Here is an 18691-nt window from a genome sequence, read left to right as displayed (position 1 = left end):
TCCAGTTCGGTGCGCAGTCACTATACAGTTCACTACATCACTACATCATCGTCTTTCCCTGCCTCGAGTCACCAGTACAGCACATAAGCAGGAATAATGGTGGAAATAATGCCTTCTTTTCTCTACTGCAGTTGGTCTTTTAAGGTAAATACAACCATTTCTTTCCCACTCAAATTGCTCTTCACATTGCAGTGTTCGTGTGACAGACGGTTTTATTTCCGAAATGTTTGTTTACTTGTTCAGAAATGTCATTTTCATGCACTGTAATGAACCGCACATTTGAAAGACTACCTTGTGTGGTTCTTTAGCTCTGAGCTAAAAGTAACTGATCATTCTTTACTCCTACCGCAAAAGGTAATTCTTCATCCTCACATTCTGCTGAAGTACAAGCTTTCCAGACTCATCAACCACCAGCTAAAGTTGGACGCCTACTTGAGCAGGGATCTTGAGGTGGAGCAAAAAAAGAAAGAGTTGGGTTTCGGACAACATCCCACAGCAGAATCCACAGCTGACAGACTAGTCGTGGTTAATTATGAAGCTCATGGAAAAACATTTCGAACGAAAGCCAGTCAAAATGGTGAATGAATGAATTTCATTGTTTGCTTTCCAAGAATAGAGGAGAAGGATCTCACCACTCTGCCATTTCTGAAGACCCACAGTATATGGTGAGGAAAGCCAATTTATTAAGTCTAGATGGTGAAGGAAAATGAAATGGTTGGCTCAGAAGAAGGAACTGCTATCTAGAGGGCAGGCTTAACTTTGGCTGGAGATTAAGGCAGAGTAATTTACCAAGGGCAGAAATGGCAACATGCGAACAAGACCTTCATTACAGGGTTGAAATTTGAAAGCGGTGAGCACAAGAGCGCTAAACCTAAAATGAAGTTCAGAGATGTCTTTTTACGACTGTCAATGCCAGAAGGTCTCATCATATAGCATATGGTAAGCATGCGGTAGCCTGGAGAACATTAATACTAGCAATTATCTAATCAAGATGTCCGCTGAAACAAGGTGAAAATGAACAGTAGCGCATGATAATGCGATAAAACCAAAAACAGGGCTGGTTTTAATATCTTACTCAAGCTATTTATTTTTCGCTAGTTATCATGCAGTGCCTGAGAGCAATGGAAATTATGTGACAGCTGATCAAACTGAGGACCCTGATTTCAACATAATCTTCCTCTGAGAGACAGACACTATTTGCCGTGATCATCACAAATACGCTTGGAGCATCTTCTGAAAACAAATTAGATCTGTAAAATGTCCGTCACATTTCATATTGAGTGTATTTTTACCCCACTAATCAGGGGGAAATGTTTCACTTCTTGGAGAACCATTTCACACACAGGAATATTGTTTTAATTAGCAGTTATACAAAGTTTGTAGGGGTGGGAATCTTTCGGTACCTCACGATTCGATTCAAATTGATTCTTGTGGTCATGAGTCGATTTTAAAATCAATTTTTTTGATCACAATTCACAATTTTTCATACATTTTTTGTGCACACTGGAGTGTGTTTTACTGTATTTTAATACAAAAACACACCAGTCTATAGTATGGGTAGTCCTGACTCAAGAAATCAGTGTTTCCTATTAAGTATTAACTTCCTAATAAACCTAAAATACTTTACGCTTCCCATTAGGGATGTGTCCGAATGCAATCACACCATGTTCAGGAAAGAAATTACATGTACTACGAAACCACTAAATACGAGATCCCTGTTGAAAAAAACAGCATATGCTGGTAGGTATGTTTTGATGCTGGGATGCTGGTTAGATATGTTTTGATGCTGGTTTAAGCTGGTCTTTAGCTGGTTTATGCTGGTCCTTTACTGGTTTATGCTGGTCCTTTGCTGGTTTATGCTGGTCATGTTGCTGGTCAAGGACCAGCATAAACCAGCAAAGGACCAGCATAGACCAGCAAAGTGAAATATATATTATGTACTCTAATTTAACAGGCTACCGCTAGCGCGGCTATCCATGTCCCTTTAGTGGCTCCGTAGAACGCCTTGTTCGTTTTCCGTCCCTTTCCGAATACTTCCCATAATAACGAAAGATCAGTAAGTAATACAATATTTTCCCAAACACTTTCCCTCGCTGAAAATGGGGCAGGATGTATTTGTTTTTCCTCCTCCATTGCTGTTGCTGTTTTGTTTCGACATCATTATAGTTTTATTGTTATATGAACTAGAAAATCGATTTTTTAAAATTTGTGAATCGATGCGAATTGCTAGAAGACTGAATCGCGATTCAAATGTGAATACATTTTCCCCCATTCCTAAAGGTTTGGCGGGTTATCATATTCGCTTTCAGGTAAATGTTGCTCACTAAGAAGCAACTTTTGTGGTCACACGAGCAAAGCTGACTGATTCCAAATCGCTTTCTTCTGCAGATCCCACGCAAGCTGCAAAACTGCCATTGAGATGAATGGGAATGCTAATGGATAGCTCTCTCCAGGTATTACAGAGCTGCTTGGTTGACTCTCACACTTTGTGTCGAGCAAATGAACTAGCTCTGCACACCAGTTTTTCATTTCAATCTGTCAAAGCCCGTCTCAGAATGCATACATACTGCAAGAGGAAGGTCTCTGCTCGCAGCTAAAGCAATGGGGCGTTTTAATGGGATGAGCTGGGACTTTTCAAATGAGTGCTCAAGCATTCTTCAACTTCCCTGCAAAAGTTACAGTCATTTGAAGTCTGGACCTGAGCAAGATTTGGTTGATTGAAGGTGAAAACTGAAATGGGAGATTGATTCTCAAACTCGGATCATTATCTCCACCTCCTATATGAGAAAAGAGAAAGGAAGTGGTGAGGGAAAAAAAGCATTCAGTATTTATGTGCGAGTATACAGCCAAACGGTGCTCTGGTGGAACTAGAAACCTTGTGCTACTTCCTGTTCATTTCAAGAAGAAGCAATAACATTCCTTCTCACGAGTAGTTCTTGGTCAATCCTGGCCAGATGTTTCAACATCACTGTTAATGGCTTAAAGGTGACGTCAGACCACATTCACCCGATGAAGGAGAGCATATCAGTCTGTCTGCAGCAGTTAATCTTGACAGAGAAATTACTGATTAAAGTCAGCATGAAATAGAAAATCTATTATCCAAATGCATCTTATTGTGAATGACTCATCCATACTTTTTTTTGACCTTATAATGTTTACTCAACATGTCAGCTTGAATTGACTTTTCTCAGCTGGCGTCTGCCGAAATAATTTTGTCACTTAAACCCTGTCCCTTTTTCAGTTCCAAGCAACTGTAAACTCACATCCAATCTCCATCTAAATAACAACCAATGGATTGAACCAATTCTTTTTTTTAATAATCTGTTTTACTCAGATGTACATCACAATATGGAAAAATAATCTTTTTGCTACTTTCATTACACGTGACTTTAAAGGGACCCTCGGTTATAAAGACACGTATGGCTTAATATAATGTTAATGATGTCTCTTACTGCAATATGCAGAAGAAAACCCATGAAAATCCACATTATCTTATACACATATTGGATTATGGAGGTGCCATTATTTCGATGACGTGAAATAGCTGTGTTTAGTGAGCTATTGCTGCTACCTGTTGCTATTTTTTACCTCAACACAACTCAGAAAATAAAATACTGATTTGATGCTTTTTGTTGTAATTTTCAGTTGAAAGGCAACAGTGAAGTGATGTTAGTATTCAGTGCTTTTCTTAGTGATAAGAAGAGGAGAAAAGAATGGGAAGATGCCTGTGGATGAATAAAACTTCCTAAAGACCCACATCTTTGTTCTCTCCACTTTAGCCCTGATGCCTTTGAGACTTTTAGTAAACCACAGCTACTAAAAAAACTTCCAAAGGCAGAGACAAGAAACGCTAGATGCCATCCTGGCAGGATGTAAATATACTAACGCTTGTCATGACGCCACAACCACTAATGGAGTTTCTCAGCGCAGATTTCACTCGATATCCAGGGGGATTTAGACTCCTTGTGGTGGAAATCGATGGTACGGCATTTAGTTTAAGCCTGTGCTTATACCCATCACCACCTGTTGCTCTTCAGTAGCTGTGGTCATCGTATTAGGAATTTATTTTGTGAAACTGTGTTGTGGGAAAAATAGCAACAGGTAGCTCCAGTAGCTCTCAGAGTGCAATCTTTTCAAACCATAATGGTCGATAGTCTAAAATATGTATAAAACAATGTAGATCTTTTAAATATCGTAAATCTTTCATGGATTTTCTACTACATATTTCAGTAAGAGACATTATTTATGTTACATTAAGCCATAAAAGTCTTAATACCTGGGGTTCCCTTTAAAATGTTTGCTAGCTAAAGGTTTTTTAGAGGCTGTAACATTTACTAAAAATGTGCATACTGATGATAATTAAACAATTTTTTGTTAAACCTTAGTGTTAACGAAAACATGATGAGAAAAATCCAGCAAGATATTAATCCAGTAAGATTTTTGAAAATAAAAAAAATCTAGAAAGAATATTACATCTATTACATCTTAGTTATGCACTAAATTATATAAATGCACCAGTGAAATGAGGGTCCTTAGCGCAAACTAATGATATTCATAACGTTAAACTGCTTGACACAAGCTGATTGGTTCATGTTGCATATGCAGCCAATAAGCTTTCTGCTACATTTAAATGCCTGGTTAGCATTCACTAGAGCATTTTGCAGCGTGCTTTTAGAGTTCCTCTGAAACCCTCCACCTCCCCAGCTCCACTTGTATAGATCTGCTATGGGTTATTATGGACGGTACTGGCAGCAGCAAGTTCCTGTACTTGCTTTGCAGCAGCAGAAATAATCTACAACAACAGCAATAACCAACAGCAGCAGTAATTCAACAGTGTAGCAGATCTATTCCGTCAAGACCAAATACATTAACACTGTCATATCCATTACCATGCTAAAATCTTCCAAGAGTTGTCATGATAGAACTTGTTATGTGCTTGTAAGAACATCAGTAAAAAATAATGTATAAATGTTTGAGTGTTTAAAATTAAATTGCAATTTTAAAATTAGATTAAATGATAGGAATGGACAGGACATGACCAAGTATTGGCTACAATTAAAAAGAATACAGTTGTCAAATGACCAAAACTGACTCAGACTAGTCAACAACAGTTTTAACCCTCTATCATCTCTTCATCACTCCCACCTGCGCACATGAGCAGCATTCCCCCTTCACAGTCTCCAGTCCCTAGTGGGAAATCCCACTTCCAGCTCTCCTTCTGATTCCCTCCAGATGTACATCAGGATGGATGAGACATCCAACGTATCCGTCCGAAGCGGGCACAGGAAGCACTATTTCTCTTGCCAGTAGATAGAACGAAACCTATAGTGGCTAACATATGGTCTTCATAAACCTCAGGTTCCCACAAAGCGATATAAACGACTTGAAGGATGCATAATGTCTCATTTCCTGAGCCCCAGCCCTGTAACTACGGTCTGCTGAGAAAATATGTGGCGTGTCACAGCTTATTGTGTTATGATGAGAGGGCCTAGCGAGGGAGGCTGAGAGACAGACAGCGCGCAGTGGGCTGTGAAGAAAAGGAACCGGGGAAGGAGGAAAGAGAAGAGATGAGGAGAGGAGAAGGGAAGAGCCTGCAGCCAGTGCGGCACTGGAGCATGAAACAGGGCCCTGCGCTCTGCCTTGCCAATCATTCACTCTTTAGATAAAGAATTATGCCTCTCACAGGACACCCGTGGCTGAGAGATGACCAAACTGAAGAATAAACCGAGGGACAGGTCACATCAAGGCAAAGAGAGAATTTGTGAAGTGGCATTTGCCACCTCCTCCTCCTCTCTCTCCGTATATTTAAGTGCTATCTTGTCTTTGCTATATAGACAGAAAATATGACACCATTCGGGCCAAGTAAAAATCATAATTTCTTTAGCAGCGCATACTTTCGGTTTCACTTTGGCCACTGCCGTGAAGCGTCCACCACGAGGGAGTAAATTTGTGGCCATTTTACTCAGCTGCATTTGACCAGCATAGAGGACAGGCCATCTGCTGCCAAGTCCGGCAGCGATGTTGTCACCTGCTGCAGAGATGGGCAGTCTCCCAAGGAAGGGTGGAGAGCCTTGAGATGATTGACAGAGCTGTCTGTATTAACACCTGCTGCTATCTGCTCCAACATGAAAGTCAGGAAAATCTATACAGACTATCAGAACATACACGTATTTGCAGAGGGTTACCAACAGAGGACGCATTAACTGGATATATTCATCATTTAAAGGTGAAGTGACACATTTATTGCAAGTTAATTTGCAAAGACAGCTCTATGTAAGTCATTTGTAGCCTGATTTCCTGCAAAGTGTAAATAGTGATCTGTTTAAAGGGTTAGTTCACCCAAAAATGAAAATTCTGTCATTAGTTACTTACCCTCATGTCAGTCCAAAGCCATAAGACCTTCATTCATCTTCAGAACACAAATTAAGCTGTTTTTTACTTAAATCCAAGAGCTTTCTCACCCTGCATAGACAGTAACGCAAGTACCATGTTCAAGGCCTAGAAAGGTAGTAAGGACATTGATAAAAAGTCCATGTGCATCAAACTTAATTTTCTGAAGCTCAGAGAAGACTTTTTTGTGGGCAAAGAAAACAAAAATAACGAATTTGGCATTGTTTAATGACCAGCGGAAGGCTGCCCAGGAAAACCCGTTCGAGAACAATCATTATTTTTTAATCTCATAAGATGATAATGCCACAGAATTTGCACATTTTATCTTTAACAAATTTTCAAGGCACTGACAAATAAATAAAAATGCTGCCAATCACTTTGACCGATAAAAATTCAATTTTAGCTATGTAAAAGTATTAATAAAACAAAACGAAATTAATAAAATATAAATGAGTTTTTAAAAATTATAAAAGTAAAACGCAAGGTTTGAAATTCAACAATTTCGAATAAAAATAAAAGATGGAATTCTTTAGACATCTGCTGTTTCAAATTAAATGTTTCTTTTGATTGATTTAATATGAAAACTTTTAAAGTTTTTTAGCCTTTAGTTTTTTAACTTTTTTAAGTTTTTTAGCCTATAATTTTGCTAAGTCGGCCATACAGGCCAGTTTTGACATTAAAGGAGAAGTCCACTTTCTTTCTGTCTTTCTTTCTTCAGTTGTAAAAAATTTTGTTTTTTGAGGAAAACATTTCAGGATTTTTCTTCATATAATGGACTGATATGGTGCACCGAGTTTGAGCTTCCAAAATGCAGTTTAAATGCGGCTTCAAACGATCCCAAATGCGGTTGTAAACAATCACAGCTGAGGAAGAAGGGTCTTATTTAGCGAAACGATCGGTTATTTTCATTAAAAAATACAATTGAAATACTTTTTAATCTCTAGCGCTCGTCTTGTCTTACTCTCCCTGAACTCTGTGTATTCTGGTTCAGGACAGTTAGGGTATGTCGAAAAAAATCATCCTACATCACTGCAGAAGTTCTGACCCAGTCGTTGCAAAGTGAACATGCAAAGAAGATCAAACACCCTTAACAAAAAAGGTAAAACAGCGATATAGGATGATTTTGAAGTTGAGGAAGGAAATTCGGTCGGAGTTTTTGACATACCCTAACTGTCTTGAGCTAGAGTACACAGAGTTCAGGGATAGTAAGACAAGACAAGACGAGCATTTGACATTAAAAAATATATAAATTGTATTATTTTTATGAAAATAACCGATCGTTTCGTTAGATGAAACCCTTCTTCCTCGGCGGGGATTGTTTACAACCGCATTTGGGATCGTTTGAAGCCGCATTTAAACTGCATTTTGGAAGTTAAAACTCGGGGCACCCTAGCAGTCCATTACATGGAACAAAATCCTGAAATGTTTTCCTCAAAAAATACTATTTCTTTATGACTGAAGAAAGAAAGACATGAACATCTTGGATGACAAGGGGGTGAGTACATCTGTAAATTGTTGTTCTGGAAGTGGACTTCTCCTTTACTAATGTACCCTACATATCTCACTTGGTGAAGTTAATGCCTTAGGTCTTCTTAATAATTTAAAGTTTTGTTTAAGATAATTAAAGCAACAGTTTTTAAAATAACGAAAGAATATGTAAAAGTATGGTATTTGGGGTAAAAAGCACCCCTGCTGTTGGGGCTAAAAGGCACGATAATTATCATGATAATTGAAGGCTGACTTTTCCATTTGTTGACATGACTCAGATGGTTAATATCATATATTATGTTGGGTGTCCATCTTAAAAATAATCACCATCTTTAGAATGAAACCATCACATTTAAAAACATGTTATTAATCATATCATATAATAAAATACCATTTAAATGTAAATCTATATTAAATAAATTATGGGATGTCCTTCGATGCTTTCAGAATCTTTACATTTTAAAATGATTTTGTTTCTGTATTTTAAAATATATGTTTTATATTAACATATTTTAACAGTATATTTATTGAACAAAAAATAATTATTTTATTTATCAAAATAAGCAGAAAATAGTACAAACTTTGCTAAAGTGATTGTTTTGAACAAGTATTAACTTTGACATTATACATTATTTGAGCTAAAGTATTTGTATCAATACTGTGTGCCTTTTACCCCATGCTGGTGAGCCTTTGACCCGTGTGTGGGGTAAAAGCCCCCCCTTGCCACCTCATACATTTATGAGATTTTTTAACAAAATAAATGACTTGTATGATTTATCTTCACACAAAATCTGTTGCTCCATAAATGTTCAGTAAAAACGTATGTATTTTTCTGCAATCATACACTTTGGGCGCAGTGAAAAGCACATTTTTTCTTAGGGGGAGGATTTAGCCCCATTGTACCCTAACCTTTAACCAATTTTAAAGGCACTAATGAATACTTGAACATGTTGCCCAAATAAAAATAAGTTTTTAGAAAAAAAAAAATTATATATATATATATATATAAAGTAAAATAAAATGGTATTAAAAAGAATAGTTAAATTACTTACTAAGGTAAGAGAGAATGTGAGAATTTCAACAGTGGCTATTTCAGGACTCTGACATTAAGCATTCTAAAAGCTAATCTGCATAAACAAATGGTATGGCATACTTCTATACAACTATCAGAGAAATTCAGACCAAGTATTACGGGTAAAAATAGAGCAAGTTTTACAGCCCTGTCTGTCACAGTGACAAATAATGATTAATTGCAGCACAACCCCTGGTTTCCGGCAATTGCTCATAAAAGGTTTATATATTCATAAAGACTACTCCTAAAATGTTCCTGCGAGATTTAACCCTTTTTCAGTCTTGGTGACAGCCTTTCAAAACAATGGATTGAACAGGAGTGAACACCTACCAGTGACAAGCGAAAAAGCTGTATGTTTAAATTGCCTTGAACTGCTAAGGTTAATCAAGGTCGCATCCCATAAGGAATGGTTTATTCTAGACCAATTTAACCACTGAAATGGGCAATTAGTAATTCCAGGAATGGTTTTGCTTCTGGGAGAAGTATGTGTAGATCGGGGAGATATTTGGGGGAGTGATCTATAACTACTCCTCTGAAAAGGCAAACTGAATCTTCCTTCCCGAAATGTGCCTAAACTCACGGCTGGTAATAGAGTCTCCAGAGAAAAATGTGTGTGTGCTCTTTCTGGGTTATTTGCCCATCCCCTGCGGTGAGGGCCTGCCTTGAGGCTATTGTTTGGACATAGTTCACCTCACGCTGCATTGGTCACAGACAGGGCGTGGTTCAGGGAGGCCACGCTTGCGGCTTGGAGACGGGAGGGGAAGGAAAAGACGGGAGGGGTGAGAGAAACAGAGAGGGGGCTCTCTGAACGCTTTCCCCACTCTCTGGGAGCTGACAGGAAAACTGGGAGATCCCAAGGGGGGGAATAAGGAGAAAGAGATACTCCCTTTTCTTTGAAAACAAAGCTGTACTAATCCGTCTCAAGTGCACTGGTGCAGCTAACCAGAGCGAACATCACACTAGTATTACCTCCTTTCCATGGAAATGGTGCTGATGCCAGGAGATCGGCGGTGCTCAGAACCACCCCTCATTTTTCAGGTGACTAGAGAGCCAAAAGTAGAACTAAAGGTGATTCACACAGAACGACACTAGACGTACATTCTTAAAGACATACGCTAAAATGTGAAAACAGACATTAGTGTAGAAGCAGCCCAGAACCATCTTTTTAGAGGTGGAAACATGCAGAACAACCAACAAGAGAAGTCTGAGAAGAAAACTATGGGAAAAAGACACATCCCTAGGTTCCAAACACCCAGCAAGAATTGCTTAACCTCTCCAACAAATCCTCAAAAATTCATCCACGTTTCAGACAAAATAAAATCCCACAAAATCAGCGAGGCGCAACACCTCCCAAAGGCTGATTTAAAAGCAATTTAAAACATCACCTCCGTCTGCGGGCGCTTTATTGAGTTCACTCCGTCGCATTTCTCTCTGCTTATCACTTTCTCAGGGTCGTGGGGGGTTTAACATGCTGGCTTGCGCGAGTCCCACTAGTGTTGGCATAAATCACAAGGGCACTGCAAAGCCATAAGCTCCACCGCAGGCTCCTTAACACCCTGCCTACTGCCTCCAGCTACTGCCGCTGATGCTAGCAACAGCCTCGTCTAATTTTACTCATAATGGCTTGTCATGATTTTATCAGTTTAAATTTAGTATTAGCAAGTAGCATTTGGTTTGGCCTTTTATTGCTTTTACAGATAAGACAGACTGGTTGACATGTTCAGATCTACTCACAACTTGTTTGGGCTAGTTGAAAGGGGTCATCGGATGCAAAACTCACTTTTATATGTTGTTTGAACATAAATGTGTGTCAGCAGTGTGTGTACACAACCACCCTTTTATTTTTGTAATCTTTATAAGGAATATCCCCTTTTTCAAATTAAGCCATTCTCAGCTCCCGCTCCCACAATAGTTGATTGACATGACCCTCTTACCTTAGACCCGGCCTGACCGCCATTGTGTCAACTCTGGTGCAAGGAAAGACAACAATGTCTCTAATTGAGTGACTGAGGTGTTCTGTTGTTGGATGTAATAATGATCATAGCAGTTATCACTTACTCCCGACATCTGAGCCGCTGAGGATGCAGAGGATAAACGTTACTTTCATTTTAGAAGGAAATGCGCAAATCATTCGTGATACAGCTTCACCTACAGCAGAAGTGAGTATAAGGGTTTTTATGCATCTTTGCAAGTCGCCTTTCTTAATAATGTCCTAGTTTCGCGGTTAAACAGACTGGGTTGTCACCCCACAGTAGAGAGGGCATCATTAGCATTTAAAGGAACATGCAATAGAACACCTCGCTCTGAACAGGGCTGATTTTGACAAGGTAAAAAAGGTGTTTTTCACTACCACTGAGAAATGATAACCAAAGTATGTTATAAACTTCTCATTAAGACCCTAAAGAATCATACCAGCTTGTGGAAAATAGGCATTCGATGACCCCTTTAAGTGAAGATAACCTAAAACCTAAAACCTAGCATAAAGTTTAGTCAAAAACTTGCCTAGGATTTATATATATGTATATATTCATCACTGAGAATGAATGGGGGAAAGTCATGTGAAAGAAAGCAATGTCTTTATCGCGATATGATTGGATATAACTGATTTTGTTCGGCTGTGATTGGTTCATGAAATAAAGCCCACCTCTTGCGTTCATGCGTGTTCTGCATTCACAAATTTGTCTGAATGGACAATATAATGGCGTTAATAGGAAAACTAATTTTACAAAGTAAGCAAACTACTTACACACTTAGATATAACCACTTTGTTACATCAAAATAAGACTTAAAATGGCATGAAAACATGATCTGTGGGAGCATTTAGTGAGTAATCAGCTTGGTGAAATTTAAAGTAAGTGTGTCTGTGACCAATATTTGGACTGATGATTTGAAAAAAAAACTGAAATAGTTTAAGTTAACTATTAGAGGAATAGCTAAACATAATTTCACAAAGAAATTATATTTTTTTAAAATTTTTGCTGCCTTGAGTTTAGATGCTTAAAACACTAACTTGATGAGATTCATACTTGGCTTTAATGAAGAGAATATTGATTACAATATTCTGATAGTGTAATGTTTTTTTTAAACAAGAACATTTGACTGGGACATGAATTTCCGTTGTATTTAAAAAAAAAAGTTTTTGTGTGTGTATGTAAATCTCAGATTATATAGCCTATAGAGGCTCAAAATGAAATTTCTATCTGTCCAAAAGCACCAAATAAATAAAGTGCCAGTGAATACGACTGATTAAGACCACATTGTGGATTTGTTTGGCTTGAGTTGACTTGATGATCTTGTTTACTGCTTGTTCTGGTCCATGGACCATCAGACTTCACAGCCACAGCTGCCAACGAGGCATGCAGCTTCTCATGCCAGAAGTAATGCCAGGGGCCCATTTGCACTATTACCGTCTGTCAGTCACAGAGAAATGGCCCATCGATTTGCTAGTAAGTTTTCTCCTCTGCAAACACATCAACCTTAACCCCATCTCCCCCACTCTTCATCTCACCTACTCTTTTTTAAAGTGTCTCTTACACTGTTTACTCTGCCTCAAAGGTTCACCATGGTTGCATTTGCGATATGTTCGTTTTAGACTTATACCGACACCTAACTGTTTAAGAAGCCTGCAAATGTAGGACAGGAGTAGTATGGACCACTTTTATGATACTTTTACATCCTTTCACCACCTCCCATCATCATGCTACGTGTGATTCTGTTCATTTAGCCTGATACGACATTGAGATCGCACCTTTCAAGCATTACTTCATCTGGATGGTGACTTGGCCAATTTGCAACCTCAGATTTTCCATCAGGGAGTCAAGAGCGTGCAATTGTCATTGCATTAGACTTTTTCTCATTTGTCATGTAAGTGCTCGTCTCTAGGGATGCAGAGGCACGTTGCCATCTCTGACAGTGTGAGATGTAAGTGAAAGAGCTCTGCTAGACCTACTTTTCATTTTCACACTTTTCGCATTCAATCGCTTGCATTTAGCGGCGGAATCTGTTTGATCTCACCAAGCATGAAAATGAACTTTGTAGAGTGATACCTCACTTTTTCATGTAGATTTGACATCTAAGCACCAACCAGTTGGAATTGTGAATAATGTATTTATGCTTTAGCAGTATTGATTTTTAGAGAGCTGTTTCCATTTTAAAAGATCAGCAAATATATATTGTGTGTAAATTTATTTTTCCCTCCTGAGACTTGATGTGTATCTGATTATGGTAATACAGTCTATTCATTTACGAACTGAAGTTTAACATACTATCTCCAATAAACTGTTGGAACAAGCAAATTGTATGAAAATGCCAAGACAGCATCCATATGGCTCTGAATTATGCAAAACCTAATATGAATGACGTATCTGCCCTTGACTAGGGAGAAAGTATTTATAATATGCAGAAGGCAATGCAGATAAGATGAATCCTTTCCATACTTTCCAGAACAGTGGTTGGCTGAAAGTTGGTCTTAAGGGCCGTTCACACTAAGGATGATAGTTATATAACCATATAGTTATAATAATTGTTCACACCTCAGACGTAACAATTCCAGCGGAGAGAAACAATATTACTGAAATCACTTTCAGAATGATTTTCCAGCTTTTTTTTTTTGATTTTAGAGAGCTTGACCATTTATCTGGCAGTTGACTATAGCAGATGCTTATATTAAACAGTTAACATCTGTTGATGTTAACAAAATAAATAAAAACTAATTAAGATTCTGCATTTGTGACACTGAGCATGTGAACTCCTTGTATGAAAGGTCAGATGTTCTTTTACTGAAGTGCAAGATGCACGTTGGCTCATCTCAAATTAAAGGGATAGTTCAGTCAAATATGAAAATTACCCCATGATTAACTCTCCCTCAAGCAATGCTAGGTGTGTATGACGAATACAATCGGAGTTATATTAAAAAATATCCTGGCTGTTCCAGGCTTTATAATGGCAGTGGGTAATGGTCCAGATTTTAAAGCAAAATAAAGTGCGTCCATGCATCATAAAGAGTGCTCCACGCGGCTCTGGGGGTTAGTAAAGTCCTCCTGAAGCAAAGCGAGGCGTTTGTATTAGAAAAAAATCAATAATTGGAACTTTATACACCACAGTTTCTAGCTTCTGCTAACTGTCGTACATAATAAAGCATATATGTGACCCTGGACCACAAAACCAGTCTTATGTTGCACAGGTATATTTGTAGCAACAGCCAAAAATACACTGGAATGGTCAAATTTATCGATTTTTCTTTTATGGCAAAAATCATCAGGATACTAAGTAAAGATGATGTTCCATGTAGATGTTTTGTAAATTTCCTACCGTAATTATATCAAAACGTAATTTTTGACTAGTAATATGCATTGCTATGAACTTCATTTGGACAAATTTTAAGGAGATTTTCTCAATATTTAGATTTTTTTGCACCCTTAGATTCCAGATTGTATGAGATACAGTTGTATCTCGGTCAAATATTGTCCTTTCCTAACAAACCATACATCAATGGAAAGCTTATTTATCCAGCTTTCAGAGGATGTAAAAATCTCAATTTCGAAAAATTTACACTTATGACTGGTTTTGTGGTCCAGGGTCACATATGTTATTAAGAATTCACAAAGGCTATGATTAAAATAAATAAATATATTTAGGTTTAATATATGCACTTTAATTATTTCCATGCGTGTAGGTTACACACATGCATCTCAGAGCGGCTCCGTTGACAGTAAATGCTGCTACACAAGCTGTTATTATTTACCTGTGTGGAGCATCTTAAAATCAATCTCTGCATGTTGTTGTGAGTTTGGGTTTATAATAACATTCATCTGGGAACGCATTGATTTCATCAGATTTGTAAGGTAAATCATTGATAAACCTATGCTAACACAGGAGAATACATCATTATGTCCCCTATTAAAAATCACATTTGGTGGGTAAAATACACATTTTTGGCAGGGTTCCCCTCCTAAAATTAGCATTCCAGGGGCTAAATATTACATTATAGGGGTCGCTTCAACCCGCGGACAAAAAAAAACCCCTCACTCTGAGTTTACATGTTTTGATGTCCACATATTAACACAAATATTAAAAATTGTCAGGCATTTGTTATAATGCATAATGTACATTAGCTCTATTGTTTTTAATACATTATGCATTTTAACAGTTTTGTTCAATAAAACCATATGATTTCTTGCTTTTGATACTTCATTTGAATTAATTTTTATTGCCTCATTGCTATTATATATTGTGCTATTATATATTATGTATTTAAAGTCATTTTAAAGGCTATTGTTCACTTAGATCTATTTTTATTACTACAAAAAATGTATTACAATTATCTGATTACTCGATTAATCATCAGAATAATCGACAAATTACTTGATTAACAAAATAATCGTTAGTGACAGCCCTAATATACACCTACACTGTAAAAAACAATTTGTTTAGTCAACTTGAAATAATTTGTTACCTGGCTGCCTTAAAATTTTAAGTTAAGTCAACTAAAAAAAAAAAGTTTATTCAACTTGAAATGTTAAGTTATACTAAGTGACAACTTAGATATTTGAGTTGATTCAACTTAAAATGTTAAGGCAGCTGGGTTACTTATCCATCTATTAAGTTTAACAAACACAAATATCTAAGTTGTTACTTAGTACAACTTAACATTTCAAGTTGACTGAACTTTAAATTTTAAGGCAGCAGGGTAACAAATTATTTTAAGGTGACTCAACAAATTGTGTTTTTTGTTTTTTACAGTGTAGGATGGCTTGAGGGCAATTAAAGCATGGAGTAATTTTCATTTTTGGGGTGAACTATCCCTTTAAGTTCTGCTGAAACCAGACACTCCAAATTGTAATGTTATTATCATTGGTCAATAAATAAATTAAAAAAATTACTTAAGAAAATGCACAAGTCTGAGTAAATGCCACATCAAAGGAAATTCTTTTTTTAATTTTGGGTTATGTCTGCAACTACAGGTTAACATATGCAATTCCTTCAAAATATCATCTAAATCATCTTATCTGAGTTCTTAAGATAATTAGCTGCACACAAGTCTGAACTTCAATCTCAATCTGATAAGCCTAATCACATCCCCTCTATTTAAAAAGTAAAAGCACTGTATTGATTTAATTTTTGCCTTGTTAGTGGCGCTTGCTATAGTAAAGGGAACATATCATTATTACAATCACTCATACTGCGGGTTGGGACTTTGCAGCACAACTTGTTCTGCACCAATTATACCAATTATACCTCAAATTGTGTTGCTTGTTGAGGAGAAGTAAGCCATTAGCTTTGTAAACTTTCCAACCAGATAATCAAAATAAGTGGGAAAGAACATACAGACTTTGATGGAGAGACCAGCACTATCTAGAACAGTGGTTCTCATTTAGAGGGCCTAAAATTATTAAAATTAAGTGAAATCATAACCCGGATGCACTTGTGAATGTGCGTTAAAGACTGAGAGGGAAGAGAAGAAATGATTGAATAAAGATGTTTTTCTTTTCTCTGTGGACAAAAAGTATTCTTGTAGCTTCATAAAATTACGGTTGAGCAACTGATGTCATGTGGACTATTATCGACGTCCTTACAACTTTTGTGGGCCTTGAACGTGTCAGTTGCTGTCTATGCAGAGTGAGAGACTTCTCAGATTTCATCAAGAATATCATAATTTGTGTTCCGAAAATGAACAAAGGTCTTACGGGTTTGAAACGACATGAGGGTGAGTAATTAATGACAGAATTTTCATTTTTGGATATACCATCCCTTTCATCACTATTGTTTTTAATGAAGAATATAAAGTTCTTGAAACTTCTAGAATCATACATTACTTTAATAATACATATACTGTAATACTACTCATACGATAATACTACTCCCACAATACTGTAGTGAAAAAACAACACATTCTTCAGATCGATCTAGTTTTCTCCTACAGTTCCTGTCATCATGCAAATTTCACTTGTCATCTGAAGATGGAGGAGAGCCAGAGCACAACTGGATGCCACATCTCTCCATTAGACTGTCATAGCTCATTAAACCCCGGCCTGCTTTCAAGTTTATATTCAAAGAGCGTCTGCTTGCAACAAGGGGTAAACATTTTGCGTGTTTGTAACCAAGTGAAAAAAGTTATTAGTGGCAATAAATGGTTCTGTGGCTCGTAAAAGGTCAGGATAGTGGAAAAATACTTTTTTGCAACCCAAAAAAATGCAAAGTGAAATTGAACGCAATCCAAATCCAGCCCTACACCAAACATGACTTTTCGTGGCCTTAGCCCTTGGCACGATAACGACGGAAGGATGTGAACGGAACACAAATGAACCCGAAGCCCTGATTAGAGGAATGCTGTTTTTTGAAATGGGAGGGGGGCGGCTTTGTGTTTAAACTATGAGAGCAACTCCCACATACGGCAGGACAGAGGAATGTGTATCTGATTACATTCTGCCTGCTCAGCCTCCGGCTCTCCCATGTAAACAGTCACCTGACTAAGAGAGAGGGAGAGAGAGACTGAGGGGGGCCGAGAGAGAGGGAGAAGCATTACATCAGTGCGCTGGTAAAGAGGAATGTGGGTTCACTGCAGTGAGATGCCTTAAACCCATGTGAAAAGACAGAGAGAGGGGGAGCTGCGCTGTTCATACAACCTCATTCATTTAGAAGGGTCCTTCTAATGACACCTGTTCAAACACAGTTTCTATCACTCTTGCTCTGTCTGAAAGAGTCTCAGCCCGCAGTGGACCACTGAGGGGGATGGCTGGCCACTGCTGGTCTGCCCTGCTTGCTGTAACCCCTATAACATCATCAACCTGACACAATATCAATACGTTGGTCCTCGCTCCGCACACCCAGACCCTGTCCAAACTGTTTAACATGACCTCTAGCCTGAACAAAAAACTGCCTTGGGCTATGAAATCTGCACAGCAGAACCGGATGGATCTCACCACACCTAACTTCCGTTTCGGAGAGAACATGAGTGAAAGTTGAGATGGCAAGAAAAAAAAGATGAGTCACAACACACAATGACACATGAACTCACATTTAGGGAGTTTTGGTAACACTTTACAATAGGGTTTAAACAGTTACTGTATTTAGTAACATTAACATTAAACAACAGTTATACAACATGTCCTACTAATCATGCTAAATATTATACATATGTGACCCTGGACCACAAAACCAGTCTTAGGTAGCATGGGTGTATTTGTAGCAATAGTCAACAATACACTGTATGGGGTCAAAATGATACATTTTTCTTTTATCCCAAAAATCATTAGGGATCATACTTCATGAAAGTATTTTGTAAATTTCCTACTGTAAATATATGAAAACTTAATTTTTGATTAGTAATATACACTGCTAAGAATTTCATTTGGACAACTTTAAAGCTGACTTTCTCAATATTTTGATTAATTTTTTTTCTCAAATAGTTGTGTCTCAGACAAATATTGTCATATCTGAACAAACCATACATCAATGGAAAACTTATTCAGCTTTCAGATGATGTATAAATCTCAATGTATGACTAATTTTGTGGTCTGGGGTCACATACTTTCGTTCATTATGAATTCAGATTTCGTGAAAAGTTTGAAAGAAATTTAAAAAGGATGCTTTAAATTGATCAAAAGTCATAGTAAAGACATTTATAATGGTACAAGCGATTTATATTTCCTCTGAACTTCTTATTTATCACTGTTTCCACAAAAATACTAAGCAGCACAACTGTTTTCAACACTGACAATAATAAGAAATGTTTCTTGAGCA

The 18691-nt window shown here is 37.5% G+C and overlaps 1 protein-coding gene across 5 annotated transcripts in view; it reads right to left on the bottom strand.

Moving 5' to 3' along the window:
* kaznb (kazrin, periplakin interacting protein b) overlaps positions 1-18691 on the bottom strand; it is a 211314-nt gene that overhangs the window by 95851 nt on the left and 96772 nt on the right. The gene's annotated exons all lie outside the window — the stretch shown is intronic.

This window comes from Labeo rohita, chromosome 11, assembly GCF_022985175.1.
Source record: "Labeo rohita strain BAU-BD-2019 chromosome 11, IGBB_LRoh.1.0, whole genome shotgun sequence".
In the NCBI taxonomy this organism is placed as follows: domain Eukaryota; kingdom Metazoa; phylum Chordata; class Actinopteri; order Cypriniformes; family Cyprinidae; genus Labeo; species Labeo rohita.
The sequence above is the reverse complement of the archived record's forward strand: the minus strand, read 5'-3'. Positions and strand labels throughout refer to the sequence as shown.